Source organism: Aquarana catesbeiana, linkage group LG13 (genome assembly GCF_042186555.1).
Source record: "Aquarana catesbeiana isolate 2022-GZ linkage group LG13, ASM4218655v1, whole genome shotgun sequence".
Lineage (NCBI taxonomy): Eukaryota > Metazoa > Chordata > Amphibia > Anura > Ranidae > Aquarana > Aquarana catesbeiana.
The window spans coordinates 215,189,653-215,209,535 of NC_133336.1; the positions used below are offsets into that span (position 1 = coordinate 215,189,653).

The following is a 19,883-nucleotide window of genomic DNA, read 5'->3' on the forward strand; positions in this document are numbered from 1 at the left end:
GTTCTTTACAGTAATCGCAGATGGTAATGGTAAATTCTGGAATTTACCATTACCCTCATATAGAAAAGGTAGAACTTTGAGAGATCGATTGGTAAGATCTGATAAGTTTTCCCCTCTTATCCTCAGGATAACTTTTCTGGGACCAAAAAAACCCTGGGATCATTTCCGTCCATCCAATGTAATTACATGATAAAGGGAAAAACCACATCACACCCACATAAAGGCTTTGATATTGTAAGAGTCCAGGGCTTGCTACGCATGCACCAATGGTGCGTTGCCGCAAGAGGAAATCCGCGCCAACTGAGCATGCACCAAAGACGCCTCAGTGAGCCAACCCACACCTGCGCAGAAGACCTGATGGAAAAAGGCGGAAAATGCCCAGGAGACACACAGGAAGTGACCTCAATCTGATGGAAAAAGGCGGGAAAATGCCCAGGAGGCGCACAGGAAGTGACCTCAACCTGACGGAAAAAAGGCTGGAAAATGCCCAGGAGGCGCACAGGAAGTGACCTCAACCTGACGGAAAAAAGGCTGGAAAATGCCCAGGAGGAGCACAGGAAGTGACCTCAACCTGATGGAAAAAGGTGGGAAAATGCCCAGGAGGCTCAGAGGAAGGGACCTCAACCTGATGGAAAAAGGCGGGAACATGCCCAGGAGGCGCACAGGAAGTGACCTCAACCTGATGGAAAAAGGTGGGAAAATGCCCAGGAGGCGCACAGGAAGTGACCTCAACCTGATGGAAAAAGGCGGGAAAATGCCCAGGAGGCTCAGAGGAAGGGACCTCAACCCGATGGAAAAAGGCGGGAACATGCCCAGGAGGCGCACAGGAAGTGACCTCAACCTGATGGAAAAAGGCGGGAAAATACCCAGGAGGCGCACAGGAAGTGACCTCAACCTGACGGAAGAAGGTGGGAAAATGCCCAAGAGGCGCACAGGGAATAACCTCAACCTGACGGAAAAAGACGGGAAAATGCCTAGGAGGCGCACAGGAAGTGACCTCAACCCGACAGAAAAAGGCGGGAAAATGTCCAGGAGGCACACAGGAAGTGACCTCAACCTGATGGAAAAATGCCCAGGAGACGCACAGGAAGTGACCTCAACTTGATGGAAAAAAGGCGGGAAAATGCCCAGGAGGAGCACAGGAAGTGACTTCAACCTGATGGAAAAAAGGCGGGAAAATGCCCAGGAGGTGCACAGGAAGTGACCTCAACCTGATGGAAAAAAGGTGGGAAAATGCCCAGGAGGCGCACAGGAAGTGGCCTCAACCTGATGGAAAAAGGTGGGAAAATTCCCAGGAGGCGCACAGGAAGTGGCCTCAACCTGGCGGAAAAAGGCGGAAAAATGCCCTGGAGGCGCACAGGAAGTGACCTCAACCTGACGGAAAAAGGCGGGAAAATGCCCAGGAGGCATACAGGAAGTGACCTCAACCTGATGGAAAAATGCCCTGGAGGTGCACAGGAAGTGACCTCAACCTGATGGAAAAAGGCGGGAAAATCCCCAGGAGGAGCACAGGAAGTGACCTCAACCTGATGAAAAAAGGCGGGAAAATGCCCAGGAGGAGCACAGGAAGTGACCTCAACCTGATGGAAAAAGGTGGGTAAATGCCCAGGAGGCTCAGAGGAAGTGAACTCAACCTGATGGAAAAAAGGTGGGAAAATGCCCAGGAGGAGCACAGGAAGTGACCTCAACCTGACGGAAAAAGGTGGGAAAATGCCCAGGAGGCTCAGAGGAAGTGACCTCAACCTGATGGAAAAAGGCGGGAAAATACCCAGGAGGCGCACAGGAAGTGACCTCAACCTGATGAAAAAAAGCGGGAAAATGTCCAGGAGGCACACAGGAAGTGACCTTAACCTGATGGAAAAATGCCCAGGAGGCGCACAGGAAGTGACCTCACCTTGATGGAAAAAAGGTAGGAAAATGCCCAGGAAGAGCACAGGAAGTGACCTCAACCTGATGGAAAAAAGGCGGGAAAATGCCCAGGAGGTGCACAGGAAGTGACCTCAACCTGATGGAAAAAAGGTGGGAAAATGCCCAGGAGGCGCACAGGAAGTGGCCTCAACCTGATGGAAAAAGGTGGGAAAATTCCCAGGAAGCTCAGAGGAAGTGACCTCAACCAGATGGAAAAAAGACGGGAAAATGCCCAGGAGGAGCACAGGAAGTGACCTCAACCTGATGGGAAAAGGTGGGAAAATGCCCAGGAGGCTCAGAGGAAGTGACCTCAACCTGATGGAAAAAGGCGGGAAAATGCCCAGGAGGCGCACAGGAAGTGACCTCAACCTGATGGAAAAAAGGCGGGAAAATGCCCAGGAGGAGCACAGTAAGTGACCTCAACCTGATGGAAAAAGGTGGGAAAATGCCCAGGAGGCTCAGAGGAAGTGACCTCAACCTGATGGAAAAAAGCAGGAAAATGCCCAGGAGGCGCACAGGAAGTGACCTCAACCTGATGGAAAAATGCCCAGGAGGCGCACAGGAAGTGACCTCAACCTAAAGGAAAAAAAGGGGGAAAATGCCTAGGAGGCACACAGGAAGTGGCCTCAACCTGATGGAAAAAGGTGGGAAAATTCCCAGGAGGTTCACAGGAAGTGGCCTCAACCTGATGGGAAAATGCCCTGGAGGCGCACAGGAAGTGACCTCAACCTGATGGAAAAAGGTGGGAAAATGCCCAGGAGGTGCACAGGAAGTGACCTCAACCTGATAGAAAAATGCCCTGGAGGTGCACAGGAACTGACCTCAACCTGATGGAAAAAGGTAGGAAAATGCCCAGGAGACGCACAGGAAGTGACCTCAACCTGATGGAAAAATGCCCTGGAGGTGCACAGGAAGTGGCCTCAACAAGTTGTGTGTGATCTGTCTGAACTTGTTGTGACCTGGAAACCTATTTGACTACTCTTGATTGCTGCTTGCCATTGACCTCGGATTTGTACCTTGACCATTCTACTTCTTTGTCCCTTTTTGTACTCAGCTGCCAGATTGGAACCAACCCCGGCTTGGATCTCGAGCATTCTTCTTCTAATTAACCTTCTGTACTTTGCTGCCAAACTGGACTTGACCCTGGCTTGGATTCTCCAGCATTCTTCTTCTGATTAACCCTTCTGTACTTTGTTGCCAAACTGGACTTGACCTCGGCTCGGATCTCGGACTAAGGCTTGCACGGTGCTCCGCAAGTCTTTGTCTCCATCTCCAGAGGCTTCAAGGACCTTTTTTTTGTTTATAGCGCAAAAAATAAAAACTGCAGAGGTGATCAAATACCACCAAAAGAAAGTTCTATTTGTGGGGGGAAAAAAAGGACGTCAATTTTGTTTGGGAGCCACGCTGCACGACCGAGCGATTGTCAGTTAAAGTGACGCAGCGCCGAATCGCAAAAAAGTGCTCTGGTCTTTGGCCAGCCAAATGGTCCGGGGCTGAAGTGGTTAAAGCGGTGTTCCCATTATAAAAAATAAAAATAAAAGTCAGCAGCTACAAATACAGGAGCCCAGGCGCTGAAGAAGGCAGATTACGAGGGACCCCCTAGCAACAGGCATTTAGAGGTGAGTAAAAAAAAAAAAAAAAAAATTCTCCAAATTTTTAATTTTTTTTAAGCACATTACTGTATATACTCGAGTATGAGCCCTTGCACACTGGGGCGGGGGGCGGCGTCGACGGTAAAACGCCGCTATTATTAGCGGCGTTTTACCGTCGGTATTTTACCGTCGGGGTAAAACCGCCCCGCTAGCGGCCGAGAAAGGGTTAAATACCACCGCAAAGCGCCTCTGCAGAGGCGCATTGCCGGCGGTATAGCCGCGCCGTCCCATTGATTTCAATGGGCAGGAGCAGTAAAGGAGCGGTATACACACCGCTCCTTCACCGCTCCGAAGATGCTGCTGGCAGGACTTTTTTTACCGTCCTGCCAGCGCATCGCTCCAGTGTGCAAGCCCTCGGGGCTTTCACACTGGGATGACAGCAGCGGCACTTTCGGGGGGCCAGAGACCCCAAATTTTGGCTCCAGCTAGGGAGCATCTAGGAACCCTTAACTACCGAGTTTGAAGTTCGGGGGACCTATGGCTGCAAATGGGCACAGTGAGGCATGCAAATGGGCATAGTGAGGCTGCAAATGGGCACAGTGAGGATGCAAATGGGCACAGTGAGGCTGCAAATGGGCACAGTGAGGATGCAAATGGGCACAGTAAGGCTGCAAATGGGCACAGTGAGGCTGCAAATGGGCATTGTTGACCCTCTTTTCCACTTACAGTAGCTGCGCATTTCTCACTCTAGGATTATACTCGAGTCAATAAGTTTTCCCAGTTTTTTGTGGTAAAATTAAGTGTCTCGGCTTATATTTGGATCGGCTTATAGTCGAGTATATACAGTAATTAATTTTTTTTTTTTTTTGGGGTGGAACTCCACTTTAATAAAAACAGGAGAGGAGGCGATTGTGAACTAATTTAAAAAAAACTTGAGGCTCATTGGATACATTTTCTAAATACTATTACTCCAAAGGGTTTAAATACAGATTTGGATCTTTATCTATTTGTATGATTTCATATGATCTATAAAGGTATTTTACAGTATCCTTTTTTTGAATATTTAGAGTATGATGTTTTTATACAGATGTATACTTTGTCAACAGAATAACAATGTGATGGTTCCTGAGCAAACAATGAGATGAGTTCCTACGTGGTTAGTGTATCAGTGGTGTGAAATGATTAACGAATGAAGGAATACAATTATACTAATGAGCAATTAACCATAGATTGATTCCATATGTGATTTCTTTGGAAAAAATGTTAAAATTACAACGTCTGAGATGAAAATGTTAGATGTGTTCTGATCCGAGGAAGGGCGGGAGCATGTGAGCCCGAAACGGAAATCTTTTTGAACACTTTCTAAGATGTAACTTTACAAATCTTTGAACGAATAAACAAGGTTTCGAAGTGCAGCAATCCTTTGGACTCTTTGCTTTTATATACATATATAAATATATATATATATATATATATATACATACATATATATATATATATATATATATATATATATATATATTAGAGCTGCACAATTAATCATTAAAAAATCGTAATCTCAATTCACCCCCTCTGACGATCTCTCCAGCTGAGTTTGCCGATTCTTTCATGTAAACAAGTGCAGAGACTTATCTGCTCACTCAGCTGTCAAAAGAAAGCATCCGGGCAGTCTGCCAAGTTTATAACTTGAAACATTGTAACTAAGCTTCCTTCTTAGATCAAAGGGATAGAACTTCTGTGTAAATAAATAATCCGGGCAGTCTGCCAAGTTTATAACTTGAAACATTGTAACTAAGCTTCCTTCTTAGATCAAAGGGATAGAACTTCTGTGTAAATAAATAATCCGGGCAGTCTGCCAAGTTCATAACTTGAAACATTGTAACTAAGCTTCCTTCTTAGATCAAAGGGATAGAACTTCTGTGTAAATAAATAATCCGGGCAGTCTGCCAAGTTTATAACTTGAAACATTGTAACTAAGCTTAGATCAAAGGGATAGAACTTCTGTGTAAATAAATAATCCGGGCAGTCTGCCAAGTTTTCAACAATGTGTAAATGCAGGAGGTTTAACCACTTAAAGTCTAAATCTTTTTCTGACACTTCTTTCTTAAGTTAAAATCAATATTTTTGGCTAGAAAATTACTTGGAACCCCCCAAACACACACATATATATATATATATATATATATATATATATATATATATATATATATATATATATATATATATATATATATTTTAGCAGAGACCCTAGGGAATAAAATGTCAATTGCTGCAATATTTTTTGCCACACCGTATTTGCCCAGCCGTCTTTCAAATGCAATTTTTTTTTGGAAAAAATACACTTCAATGAATAAAAAAAAAAAAAAAAAACGAAACAGTAAAGTTAGCCCAATTTTTAGTTTGTTTTAATTTGAAAGATGATGTTACGCCGTGGGAATCGTGAGAGAATCGCGATCTATCTTCTAAGCAAAAAAATCGTGATTCTCATTTTAGCCAGAATTGTGCAGCTCTATTATTATATATATATATTTTTAAGCTATATTTAATAAAGTTCTTATGGGAAAAAAAATTCTTTACAGTATGAATGTAGAAAGGCTTATTTACAGTAAAAGCCATAGGAAGGATTCTTTATAGTAAAAGAGATGGCAAACAGGAAGTTAAAAGTGGCAGAAGGGATTTTTTACAGTAAGAGTGGTTAAGCTGTAGCATGTCCCACTCAATGAGACCAAACCAGTAATGGAATATAAAACAAGACCAGATGCTTTCCTTATAGATGCCGTCTCACTATAAGATCGCATGGGAATGTTTCCATTGAATCTGATCCTTCCATCTTTGTCTGGAAGGGTGTTTTATTTTTTCCCCCCCTTGTCAGGTGAAATTGGCCGCAGTCGCCCCTGGGGGGGGGGGGGGGGAGGGGTGCTGGACCAGAATAATGACCTCGCTCTCAGGTCTGGCCTGTAATCGGGTACAGAACATGAAGATGGTGTAAAGAGGACCCGTCAGGACACAATATGTCAGCTGGATGCGTTACGGGCCCATCAACCCTCACCCCTGGAACAAGCATGCAGCCAGTGAAGTACCCCTCCCCCCTTGCACCTGACACACGTCTCCTTGTTGCAGGCCAGTGATATGAAGATGGGCCGAGGATAATGCTTCCTCCTCTCACGGGACGGAACGGGTTAAGCAGTGATGGTGATGCACATCCATGGTGGTGACGGCGGCGGCACATCACAGGAGCGGTCTCTGCATGTGAGCGGATTGGTCTGTAGGAACCATATAATGAAGGGAAAATTACCCTAAATGGGATCATTATCCCACAGCTCTGATAATGGGGAGGGGGAGGTGTCACTCCACACGGTCACATTCAGCTGCCATAACGCATGTGTTCATTAAAGGAGGGCCCCGGACAAACCAGAAACCTGATTTCCAGCTGATATAAAGGACGTCACATATCTGTAAAATCATCTGGCGCTTTACATCCTCAGAGCCAGCACTGCTCCGTCTCCTGACTCGTGCCTGGACTCTGTATGCTCTGTGATCTCTCTGTGCTTTGTCCTGAAAAAGCAAAAAATGACACCCCCCCCCCCGCAAAATATACAGTGCCTTGAAATTTCCCACATTTTGCCATGTTACACCCAATAACGTAAATGTATTTTGTTGGGATTTTATGTGATAGACCAACACAAAGTGGCACATAATTGTGAAGTGGAAAGAAAATTATAAATTATACAAATAAATATGTGAAAGGAGTGGGGGGGGGGGCATTTGTATTCAGCCCCCTTTACTCTGATACCCCTAACTAAAATCTAATGGAACCAATTGCCTTCAGAAGTCACCTAATTAGTAAATAGAGTCCATCTGTGTGGAATTTAATCTCAGTATAAATACAGCTGTTCTGTGAAGCCCTCAGAGGTTTGTTAGAGAACCTTAGTGGACAAACAGCATCACGAAAGCCAAAGAACACACCAGACAGGTCAGGGATAAAGTTGTGGAGAAGTATAAAGCAGGTTACAAAGGAATATCCCAAGCTTTGAACATCATACAAGAGTATGGCACAACTGCAAACCTACCAAGACATGGCCGTCCACCTAAACTGACCGGCCGGGCAAGGAGAGCATTCATCAGAGAAGCAGCCAAGAGGTCCATGGTTCAGATAACAGAATGAAGGTAGTTGTATTCAGATAACAGAAGGAATGTAGTCTTATTCACATAACAGAACAAAGGTAGTCGTATTCATATAACACAAGGAAGGTAGTCCTATTCAGATAACAGAAGGAAGGTAGTCGTATTCAGATAACAGAAGGAAGGTAGTCGTATTCAGATAACAGAAGGAATGTAGTCTTATTCACATAACAGAACAAAGGTAGTCGTATTCAGATAACACAAGGAAGGTAGTCCTATTCAGATAACAGAACGAAGGTAGTCGTATTCAGATAACAGAAGGAAGGTAGTCGTATTCAGATAACAGAAGGAAGGTAGTCGTATTCAGATAACAGAAGGAAGGTAGTTGTATTCAGAGAAGGAAGGTAGTCATATTCAGGTAACAGAAGGAAGGTAGTCGAATTCAGATAACAGAAAGAAGGTAGTCGTATTCAGATAACAGAACAAAGGTAGTCGTATTCAGATAACAGAACGAAGGTAGCCGTATTCAGATAACAGAACAAAGGTAGTCGTATTCAGATAACAGAACGAAGGTAGTCATATTCAGATAACAGAAGGATGGTAGTCCTATTCAGATAACACAAGGAAGGTAGTCCTATTCAGACAACAGAGAGAAGGTAGTCCTATTCAGATAACAGAAGGAAGGTAGTCGTATTCAGATAACAGAACAAAGGTAGTCATATTCAGATAACAGAAGGAAGGTAGTCGTATTTAGATAACAGAAGGAAGGTAGTCCTATTCAGATAACAGAAGGAAGGTAGTCGTATTCAGATAACAGAAGAAAGGTAGTCGTATTCAAGTAACAGAAGGAAGGTAGTCGTATTCAGATAACAGAAGAAAGGTAGTCGTATATAGATAACAGAATGAAGGTAGAAGGTAGTCATATTCAGATAACAGAAGGAAGGTAGTCGTATTCAGATAACAGAAGGAAGGTAGTCATATTCAGATAACAGAACAAAGGTAGTCGTATTCAGATAACAGAACAAAGGTAGTTGTATTCAGATAACAGAACAAAGGTAGTCATATTCAGATAACAGAAGGAAGGTAGTCGTATTCAGATAACAGAAGGAAGGTAGTCGTATTCAGATAACAGAAGGAAGGTAGAAGGTAGTCGTATTCAGATAACAGAAGGAAGGTAGTAGTTTTTAGACAACAGAAGGAAGGTAGTAGTATTCAGAGAAGGAAGGTAGTCGTATTCAGGTAACAGAAGGAAGGTAGTCATATTCAGATAACAGAATGAAGGTAGTCCAATTCAGATAACAGAACAAAGGTACTCATATTCAGATAACAGAACAAAGGTAGTCATATTCAGATAACAGAACGAAGGTAGTCGTATTCAGATAACAGAAGGAAGGTAGTCGTATTCAGATAACAGAAGGAAGGTAGTCGTATTCAGGTAACAGAAGGAAGGTAGTCATATTCAGGTAACAGAAGGAAGGTAGTCGTATTCAGACAACAGAAGGAAGGTAGTTGTATTCAGATAACAGAAGGAAGGTAGTCATATTCAGATAACAGAAGGAAGGTAGTCATATTCTGATAACAGAAGGAAGGTAGTCGTATTCAGATAACAGAAGGAAGGTAGTCGTATTTAGATAACAGAAGGAAGGTAGTCGTATTCAGAGAAGGTAGGTAGTCGTAGTCAGAGAAGGAAGGTAGTCGTATTCAGATAACACAAGGAAGGTAGTCCTATTCAGATAACAGAGGGAAGGAAGTCATAATCAGATAACACAAGGAAGGTAGTCATATTCAGATAACACAAGGAAGGTAGTCCTATTCAGATAACACAAGGAAGGTAGTCCTATTCAGATAACACAAGGAAGGTAATCATATTCAGATAACAGAAGGAAGGTAGTCGTATTCAGATAACAGAATGAAGGTAGTCATATTCAGATAACAGAACGACGGTAGTCATAGTCAGATAATAGAAGGAAGGTAGTCGTATTCAGATAACAGAAGAAATGTAGTCCTATTCAGATAACAGAAGGAAGGTAGTCCTATTCAGATAACAGAAGGAAGGTAGTCGTATTCAAATAACAGAACAAAGGTAGTCCTATTCAGATAACAGAAGGAAGGTAGTCCTATTCAGATAACAGAAGGAAGGTAGTCGTATTCAGATAACAGAAGGAAAGTAGTCATATTCAGATAACACAAGGAAGGTAGTCCTATTCAGATAAGACAAGGAAGGTAGTCCTATTTAGATAACAGAAGGAAGGTAGTCGTATTCAGAGAAGGAAGGTAGTCGTATTCAGATAACAGAAGGAAGGTAGTCGTATTCAGATAACACAAGGAAGGTAGTCGTATTCAGAGAAGGAAGGTAGTCGTATTCAGATAACAGAACAAAGGTAGTCATATTCAGGTAACAGAAGGAAGGTAATCATATTCAGATAACAGAAGGAAGGTAGTCGTATTCAGATAACAGAAGGAAGGTAGAAGGTAGTCGTATTCAGATAACAGAAGGAAGGTAGTAGTTTTTAGACAACAGAAGGAAGGTAGTAGTATTCAGAGAAGGAAGGTAGTCGTATTCAGGTAACAGAAGGAAGGTAGTCATATTCAGATAACAGAATGAAGGTAGTCCAATTCAGATAACAGAACAAAGGTACTCATATTCAGATAACAGAACAAAGGTAGTCATATTCAGATAACAGAACGAAGGTAGTCGTATTCAGATAACAGAAGGAAGGTAGTCGTATTCAGATAACAGAAGGAAGGTAGTCGTATTCAGGTAACAGAAGGAAGGTAGTCATATTCAGGTAACAGAAGGAAGGTAGTCGTATTCAGACAACAGAAGGAAGGTAGTTGTATTCAGATAACAGAAGGAAGGTAGTCATATTCAGATAATAGAAGGAAGGTAGTCATATTCTGATAACAGAAGGAAGGTAGTCGTATTCAGATAACAGAAGGAAGGTAGTCGTATTTAGATAACAGAAGGAAGGTAGTCGTATTCAGAGAAGGTAGGTAGTCGTATTCAGAGAAGGAAGGTAGTCGTATTCAGATAACACAAGGAAGGTAGTCCTATTCAGATAACAGAGGGAAGGAAGTCATAATCAGATAACACAAGGAAGGTAGTCATATTCAGATAACACAAGGAAGGTAGTCCTATTCAGATAACAGAAGGAAGGTAGTCGTATTCAGAAAACAGAAGGAAGGTAATCATATTCAGATAACAGAAGGAAGGTAGTCGTATTCAGATAACAGAATGAAGGTAGTCATATTCAGATAACAGAACGACGGTAGTCATAGTCAGATAATAGAAGGAAGGTAGTCGTATTCAGATAACAGAAGAAATGTAGTCCTATTCAGATAACAGAAGGAAGGTAGTCCTATTCAGATAACAGAAGGAAGGTAGTCGTATTCAAATAACAGAACAAAGGTAGTCCTATTCAGATAACAGAAGGAAGGTAGTCCTATTCAGATAACAGAAGGAAGGTAGTCGTATTCAGATAACAGAAGGAAAGTAGTCATATTCAGATAACACAAGGAAGGTAGTCCTATTCAGATAAGACAAGGAAGGTAGTCCTATTTAGATAACAGAAGGAAGGTAGTCGTATTCAGAGAAGGAAGGTAGTCGTATTCAGATAACAGAAGGAAGGTAGTCGTATTCAGATAACACAAGGAAGGTAGTCGTATTCAGAGAAGGAAGGTAGTCGTATTCAGATAACAGAACAAAGGTAGTCATATTCAGGTAACAGAAGGAAGGTAATCATATTCAGATAACAGAACGAAGGTAGTCGTTTTCAGACAACAGAAGGAAGGTAGTCGTATTCAGATAACAGTACGAAGGTAGTCGTATTCAGATAACAGAACAAAGGTAGTCATATTCAGATAACAGAATGAAGGTAGTCGTAGTCAGATAACAGAAGGAAGGTAGTCGTATTCAGATAACAGAAGGAAGGTAGTCGTATTCAGGTAACAGAAGAAAGGTAGTCATATTCAGATAACAGAACGAAGGTAGTCGTATTCAGATAACAGAACGAAGGTAGTCATATTCAGATAACAGAACAAAGGTAGTCATATTCAGATAACAGAACAAAGGTAGTCGTATTCAGATAACAGAACAAAGGTAATCCTATTCAGATAACAGAAGGAAGGTAGTCATATTCAGATAACAGAAGGAAGGTAGTCGTATTCAGATAACAGAACAAAGGTAGTCATATTCAGGTAACAGAAGGAAGGTAATCGTATTCAGATAACAGAACAAAGGTAGTCGTTTTCAGACAACAGAAGGAAGGTAGTCGTATTCAGATAACAGAACGAAGGTAGTCGTATTCAGATAACAGTACGAAGGTAGTCGTATTCAGATAACAGTACGAAGGTAGTCGTATTCAGATAACAGAACGAAGGTAGTCGTATTCAGATAACAGAACAAAGGTAGTCGTATTCAGATAATAGAATGAAGGTAGTCGTAGTCAGATAACAGAAGGAAGGTAGTCGTAGTCAGATAACAGAAGGAAGGTAGTCGTATTCAGGTAACAGAATGAAGGTAGTCATATTCAGATAACAGAACGAAGGTAGTCGTATTCAGATAACAGAACGAAGGTAGTCATACTCAGATAACAGAACAAAGGTAGTCGTATTCAGATAACAGAACAAAGGTAGTCGTATTCAGATAACAGAACAAAGGTAGTCCTATTCAGATAACAGAAGGAAGGTAGTCATATTCAGATAACAGAAGGAAGGTAGTCGTATTCAGATAACAGAAGGAAGGTAGTCGTATTCAGGTAACAGAACGAAGGTAGTCATATTCAGATAACAGAACGAAGGTAGTCGTATTCAGATAACAGAACGAAGGTAGTCATATTCAGATAACAGAACGAAGGTAGTCGTATTCAGATAACAGAACGAAGGTAGTCGTATTCAGATAACAGAACAAAGGTAGTCGTATTCAGATAACAGAACGAAGGTAGTCGTATTCAGATAACAGAACAAAGGTAGTCCTATTGAGATAACAGAAGGAAGGTAGTCCTATTCAGATAACAGAAGGAAGGTAGTCCTATTCAGAGAAGGAATGTAGTCGTATTCAGATAACAGAACGAAGGTAGTCCTATTCAACTAACAGAAGGAAGGTAGTAGTATTCAGATAACAGAAGGAAAGTAGTCGTATTCAGATAACAGAAGGAAGGTAGTCATATTCAGAGAGGGAAGGTAGTCGTATTCAGATAACACAAGGAAGGTAGTCGTATTCAGATAACACAAGGAAGGTAGTCCTATTCAGATAACACAAGGAAGGTAGTCCTATTCAGATAACAGAAGGAAGGTAGTCGTATTCAGATAACAGAAGGAAGGTAATCATATTCAGATAACAGAAGGAAGGTAGTCGTATTCAGATAACAGAACAAAGGTAGTCGTATTCAGCTAACAGAAGGAAGGTAGTAGTATTCAGATAACAGAAGGAAAGTAGTCATATTCAGATAACAGAAGGAAGGTAGTCGTATTCAGATAACAGAACAAAGGTAGTCGTATTCGGGTAACAGAAGGAAGGTAGTCGTATTCAGATAACAGAACAAAGGTAGTCGTATTCAGATAACAGAACAAAGGTAGTCGTATTCGGGTAACAGAAGGAAGGTAGTCGTATTCAGATAACAGAAGGAACGTAGAAGGTAGTCATATTCAGATAACAGAAGGAAGGTAGTCGTATTCAGATAACAGAACAAAGGTAGTTGTATTCAGATAACAGAACAAAGGTAGTCGTATTCAGATAACAGAATGAAGGTAGTCATATTCAGATAACAGAAGGAAGGTAGTTGTATTCAGATAACAGAACAAAGGTAGTCGTATTCAGATAACAGAACAAAGGTAGTCATATTCAGGTAACAGAAGGAAGGTAGTCGTATTCAGATAACAGAAGGAACGTAGAAGGTAGTCATATTCAGATAACAGAAGGGAGGTAGTTGTATTCAGATAACAGAACAAAGGTAGTCGTATTCAGAAAACAGAATGAAGGTAGTCATATTCAGATAACAGAAGGAAGGTAGTCGTATTCAGGTAACAGAAGGAAGGTAGTCATATTCAGATAACAGAACGAAGGTAGTCGTATTCAGGTAACAGAATGAAGGTACTCGTATTCAGATAACAGAACAGAATGAATACACCAGAAGTAGTTATAAAGGAGGCATTTTCTGCTTTTTTTCCTTATATTTGTCTTAGATGAATCCCGCTGAGGACAAATCCTTTAAGTGTCACTGCTGTCCTCAGTCAGTGCCGCCCGCCGCCTTTCTCCGCTTTGTTTTTCGGTCTCACGCGGCGCAGGAGATGATGGAATATCGGATGGATTATTTGTAATTAAACAGTGCTGGTAATATTTTTCATTCTTACATTTGCCTGGAGAAATCTCTCTGCTCCAGGAAAAGAGGCAGCTCGGTGAAACGGTAGCCGGGGGGGAGGCGCACATCCCCACCGCCCAAAACTTTCTGTCATGTTAGTGGAAGTGAAACCGACGCCAAACCAGAGCGGCCTCTCCACATGCCTCCAGACATTCTCGCTGGTTATTACGCGGGATGAAAGGATCGTTACACTTTTATGAGGCTCAATAATCACATTAAACACAAATTTAAATACAAATGAGGAGTCCTGGCCGAACCGCCGCGGGATCTGCCGAGTCAGCGCTTCACTTCTTTATCTCTGTGCGTTGTAATCTAATATTTATATATCTTGCCTATGGAAGGTTGGAGCATATTTCTTATTAGTTACTGTACTGAGGGCACAGCACAACGCCAGGTTTTTGCTCCCCCTGCCCATTTATTGCCCCCTCCTGGTGCACGCTCTCCTCAATGCCCCAGGAAGACTTTATTTCTGTATATTCAGTGACAGTGCTAGGCCCTGCCACTGTGTGAATATAGGGAAAGGTGACACAGGGATTGCACTAATACAGAGTGTTGTGACTGAGCAGAGAGATCTGGGTATTCAGTTATCTCTGGGTTTAGTAATCCCAGATCAAGATCCAGAGTCTGGAGGCTTCAAAGAGTATTGTGTCCGATGAAGCCTTCAGTCCTGTGTCAAGGTCTTCAAAGAGTCTTGGGTAGAACAAAGCCTTCAGTCCTGTATTCATGTCTTCAAAGAGTCTTGGGTGGGAAGAAGCCTTTCAGTCCTGTGTCCAGGTCTTTAAAGAGGTTTGGTTGGGATGAAGCCCATGGTCCTGTGTCCAGGTCCTCAAGGAGTCTTGGGTGGGATGAAGCCTTTAGCCCTGTGTCTGGGGCTTCAAAGAGTCTTGGGTGGAATGAACCCTTCAGTCCTGTGTCAAGGTCTTTAAGGAGTCCTGGGTGGGATGAAGTCTTTAGTCCTGGGTCTAGGTCTTCAAAGAGTCTTGGATGGGATAAAGCCTTCAGTCCCGTGTCAAGGTCTTCAAGGAGTCTTGGGTGAGATGAAGTCTTTAGTCCTGTGTCCAGGTCTTCAAAGAGTCTTGTATGTGATGAAGCCTTCAGACCTGTGTTCAGGTCTTCAAAGAGTCTTGGGTGGGAAGAAGCCTTCAGTTCTGTGTCCATAGCTTTAAAGAGTCTTGGATGGGATGAAGCCTTCAGTCCTGTGTCCAAGTCTTCAAGGAGTCTTGGTTGAGACAGCCAACTGTCCTGTGTCCAAGTCTTCAAAGATTCTTAGATAGGACAGAGCCTTCAGTTCTCTGTCAAGTTCTTCAGAGTCTTGGGTGGGATAAAGCCTTCGGTCCTGTGTCCAGGTCTTCAAAGAGTCTTGATGAAGCCTTTAGTCCTGTGTCAAGGCCTTCAAAGAATTATGGGTGGAATGAAGCCTTCAGTCCTGTATCCAGGTCTTCAAAGAACCTTGGGTGGGACAAAACCTTCACTACTGTGTTCGGGTCCTCAAAGAGTCTTAGGTGGGACAAAGCCTTCAGTCCTGTGTCCAGGTCTTCAAAGAGTCTTGGGTAGGACGAAACCTTAAGTCCTGTGTCCAGGTCTTCAAAGAGTCTTGGGTTGGATGAAGCCTTCAGTCATGTGTTCAGGTCTTCAAAGAGTCTTGAATGGAATGAAGCCTTCAGTCCTGTGTTCAGATCTTCGAAAGATTCTTGGGTGGGATGGAGCCTTCGGTCTTGTGTCCAAATGTTTACAGAGTCTTAGGTGGGATGAAGCCTTCGTTGCTGTGTTTAAGTCTTCAAAGATTCTTGGGTGGGACAAAACCTTCACTCCTGTGTCTAGGATTTTAAAGAGTCTTGGGTTGGATGAAGCCTTCAGTCCTGTGTCCAGGTCTTGCCAGAGACCTGCAGGCTGGGTGAGTGCTCAGGTGTGCACACTTGTTATAAGCAAGGACCTGACCATAATGCAGGCTCACATTTGGAGATGGGTCAGGGTGCCCAACTGGCAGCAGGTCTATGTTTCTGTGCTCTGTTCAAGATACAGTGCTCCATGCTGGAAGAGAGATTCCATGTCCAGCAAAAAAACACAGAACACCTGGAGAGCTGCGAGTCTAGGGGCCAAGTAAAATGCTCTGATGAGGAGCACAGCATGGAAAGAGATGCGATAGTCAAAGAAAAAAAACACAAAATGCAGCGCTCTGAAAGAGTGATCAAATAAATTCCAAGGTAGTACTGTATGCATAAGCAGTGCTATTTATTCCATAAAGTAAAAACATGGTTGAACAGTCAAAGTTTAGCAGTGGGTGGGTCCTAAATGCCTTAGAGCCGTGGTGCCCCAACACGTGGCCTGTCGGGCATTTATGTGCAGCTATTGGGCACTATATGTGCAGCAGAGTGGCAGCGGGTACCTCTACCCACTGTGCAATAAAAGGCCCAGCTTGGGGAGAGGGAGAGAGAGGTGCGGAAAAGTTTGATAGCTAACTGTCTACCAAAGAGGGGAGGGTTAACACTTTCACTGCCATAATCACCCCCCCGGGGGGGGGGGGGGGTTTAATGTTCACTGTCACTGACCACCAATGCAGGGAGGTTGTGGTTAAATTTCACTGCCACTGACCAGTGTGGAGGGAGGGTTATTAGTACTGACACAAGTGCTGATGATTATTATTGCAGTCACTGGCACCAATGTTGGAGGATATTATGGCCATCACTGGCACCAATGTTGGGGGTTATTATGGTGGTCACTGGCACCAATGTTGGGGGTTATTATGGCGGTCACTGGCACCAATGTTGGGGGTTATTATGGCGGTCACTGGCACCAATGTTGGGGGTTATTATGGCGGTCACTGGCACCAATGTTGGAGGTTATTAAGGCTTTCACTGGCACCAATGTTGGGGGTTATTATGGCGGTCACTGGCACCATTGTTGGGGGTTATTATGGCGGTCACTGGCACCAATTTTGGGGGTTATTGTGGCGGTCACTGGCACCAATGTTGGGTGTTATTATGGCGGTCACTGGCAAAAATGTTGGGGGTTATTATGGTGGTCACTGGCACCAATGTTGGGGGTTATTATGGCGGTCACTGGCACCAATGTTGGGGGTTATTAGGGCGGTCACTGGCACCAATGTTGGGGGTTATTATGGCGGTCACTGGCACCAATGTTGGAGGTTATTAAGGCTTTCACTGGCACCAATGTTGGGGGTTATTATGGCGGTCACTGGCACCAATGTTGGGGGTTATTATGGCGGTCACTGGCACCAATGTGGGGTTATTATGGTGGTCACTGGCACCAATGTTGGGGGTTATAATGGCGGTCACTAGCACCAATGTGGGGTTATTATGGTGGTCACTGGCACCAATGTTGGGGGTTATTATGGCGGTCACTGGCACCAATGTTGGAGGTTATTAGGGAGGTCACCGGCACCAATGTTGGGGGTTATTATAGCGGTTATTGAAAACAATGTGGAGGCTATTATTAAGTCCACTGCCACTGATGTTGGGGAATATTGTTGCATCCATTGATACCAATGCTTGGGTTATTGTATTTCAACTTCTTCTGTGCATTGAGATATCTTTGGGTGTTGTGGTGCAAAAATGCTCTGCTATTGTGTGGCCCTCTGGCAGTACCAGAGGCTGCATTCTTTAACTTTGAAGTTGACCAGTACTGCTATAGAGAACAGGGTTATGTAACCACATGGCACCACCCAGGCCAGCCTAATAATGCCCCTCCTGGGAGGCTCCTTAACAGTATGGGCTCACAGGAAACAGGCATCTGATCGCAAAGTGGTGGGGGTGGGGGTGGGGGGCAGCTGCACCAGACAGGAGGTGAATATTGCGCCAAAATCTTTTCCTTTTTATTTTTCAGAGCTGCCAGGCTATTTGTTTTTCTTTTTCATGATTTCTTCAGCTGAGCTTTAATACACACGAGATCTGTGAGTGCGATGCGGTAGAGTCGAAGGCCAGAGTGACGCATTCCCGGAGAAGGAAGGAAGATATTAGTGTTTGCATCTGCTGGAAAATGACCGAGCTCTAATCACCGTCCATATGGCCTGACCTGGCAGCGTGGATGGCGCACAGCGCCCGACACCCAGCTGCTTCCTGTGCGTTCAGGAACCCAGAAGAATAGAAGACCGCACAGAGTGTGACCCTGGGGGGGGGGGATTTATGGATTTATGAAGAAGGTTGTACGGGGGAATATCTCCACCGGAGTCCCCGAGATATATATGAAGCCAGCAGGTGGTTCAACGCATCAGACTCCACCTATAACTGGAAAATCACTTGTGAATAGACTGACCTTTCAAACTCTGCATGACCCTTTTCAGCGCTAATTGGACAGAATAGGGATTGGGGTATAATAGAAGGACAGAGGGAGGATTGGGGTATAATAGAAGGACCGAGGGGGGATTGGGGTATAATAGAAGGACAGAGGGAGGATTGGGGTATAATAGAAGGACAGAGGGAGGATTGGGGTATAATAGAAGGACAGAGGGGAGGATTGGGGTATAATAGAAGGACAGAGGGAGGATTGGGGTATAATAGAAGGACAGAGGGAGGATTGGGGTATAATAGAAGGACAGAGGGGAGGATTGGGGTATAATAGAAGGACAGAGGGAGGATTGGGGTATAATAGAAGGACAGAGGGAGGATTGGGGTATAATAGAAGGACAGAGGGGAGGATTGGGGTATAATAGAAGGACAGAGGGGGGATTGGGGTATAATAGAAGGACAGAGGGGGGATTGGGGTATAATAGAAGGACAGAGGGGAGGATTGGGGTATAATAGAAGGACAGAGGGGAGGATTGGAGTATAATAGAAGGACAGAGGGGAGGATTGGGGTATAATAGAAGGACAGAGGGGGGATTGGGGTATAATAGAAGGACAGAGGGGGGATTGGGGTATAATAGAAGGACAGAGGGGGGATTGGGGTATAATAGAAGGACAGAGGGGAGGATTGGGGTATAATAGAAGGACAGAGGGGGGATTGGGGTATAATAGAAGGACAGAGGGGAGGATTGGGGTATAATAGAAGGACAGAGGGGAGGATTGGGGTATAATAGAAGGACAGAGGGAGGATTGGGGTATAATAGAAGAACAGAGGGGAGGATTGGGGTATAATAGAAGGACAGAGGGGAGGATTGGGGTATAATAGAAGGACAGAGGGGGGATTGGGGTATAATAGAAGGACAGAGGGGAGGATTGGGGTATAATAGAAGGACAGAGGGGAGGATTGGGGTATAATAGAAGGACAGAGGGGAGGATTGGGGTATAATAGAAGGACAGAGGGAGGATTGGGGTATAATAGAAGGACAGAGGGAGGATTGGGGTATAATAGAAGGACAGAGGGAGGATTGGGGTATAATAGAAGGACAGAGGGAGGATTGGGGTATAATAGAAGGACAGAGGGGGGATTGGGGTATAATAGAAGGACAGAGGGGAGGATTGGGGTATAATAGAAGGACAGAGGGGGGATTGGGGTATAATAGAAGGACAGAGGGGAGGATTGGGGTATAATAGAAGGACAGAGGGAGGATTGGGGTATAATAGAAGGACAGAGGGAGGATTGGGGTATAATAGAAGGACAGAGGGGGGATTGGGGTATAATAGAAGGACAGAGGGGAGGATTGGGGTATAATAGAAGGACAGAGGGGGGATTGGGGTATAATAGAAGGACAGAGGGGAGGATTGGGGTATAATAGAAGGACAGAGGGAGGATTGGGGTATAATAGAAGGACAGAGGGAGGATTGGGGTATAATAGAAGGACAGAGGGGAGGATTGGGGTATAATAGAAGGACAGAGGGGAGGATTGGGGTATAATAGAAGGACGGAGGGGGGATTGGGGTATAATAGAAGGACAGAGGGAGGATTGGGGTATAATAGAAGGACAGAGGGGGGATTGGGGTATAATAGAAGGACAGAGGGAGGA

General features: G+C 43.8%; 1 protein-coding gene across 1 annotated transcript in view; it reads right to left on the bottom strand.

Annotated features, from left to right (window-relative positions):
- The window catches only part of NPR1 (natriuretic peptide receptor 1), a gene marked incomplete at its 3' end in the record, with an annotated part of 181,475 nt that overhangs the window by 64,166 nt on the left and 97,426 nt on the right, over nucleotides 1-19,883 (bottom strand).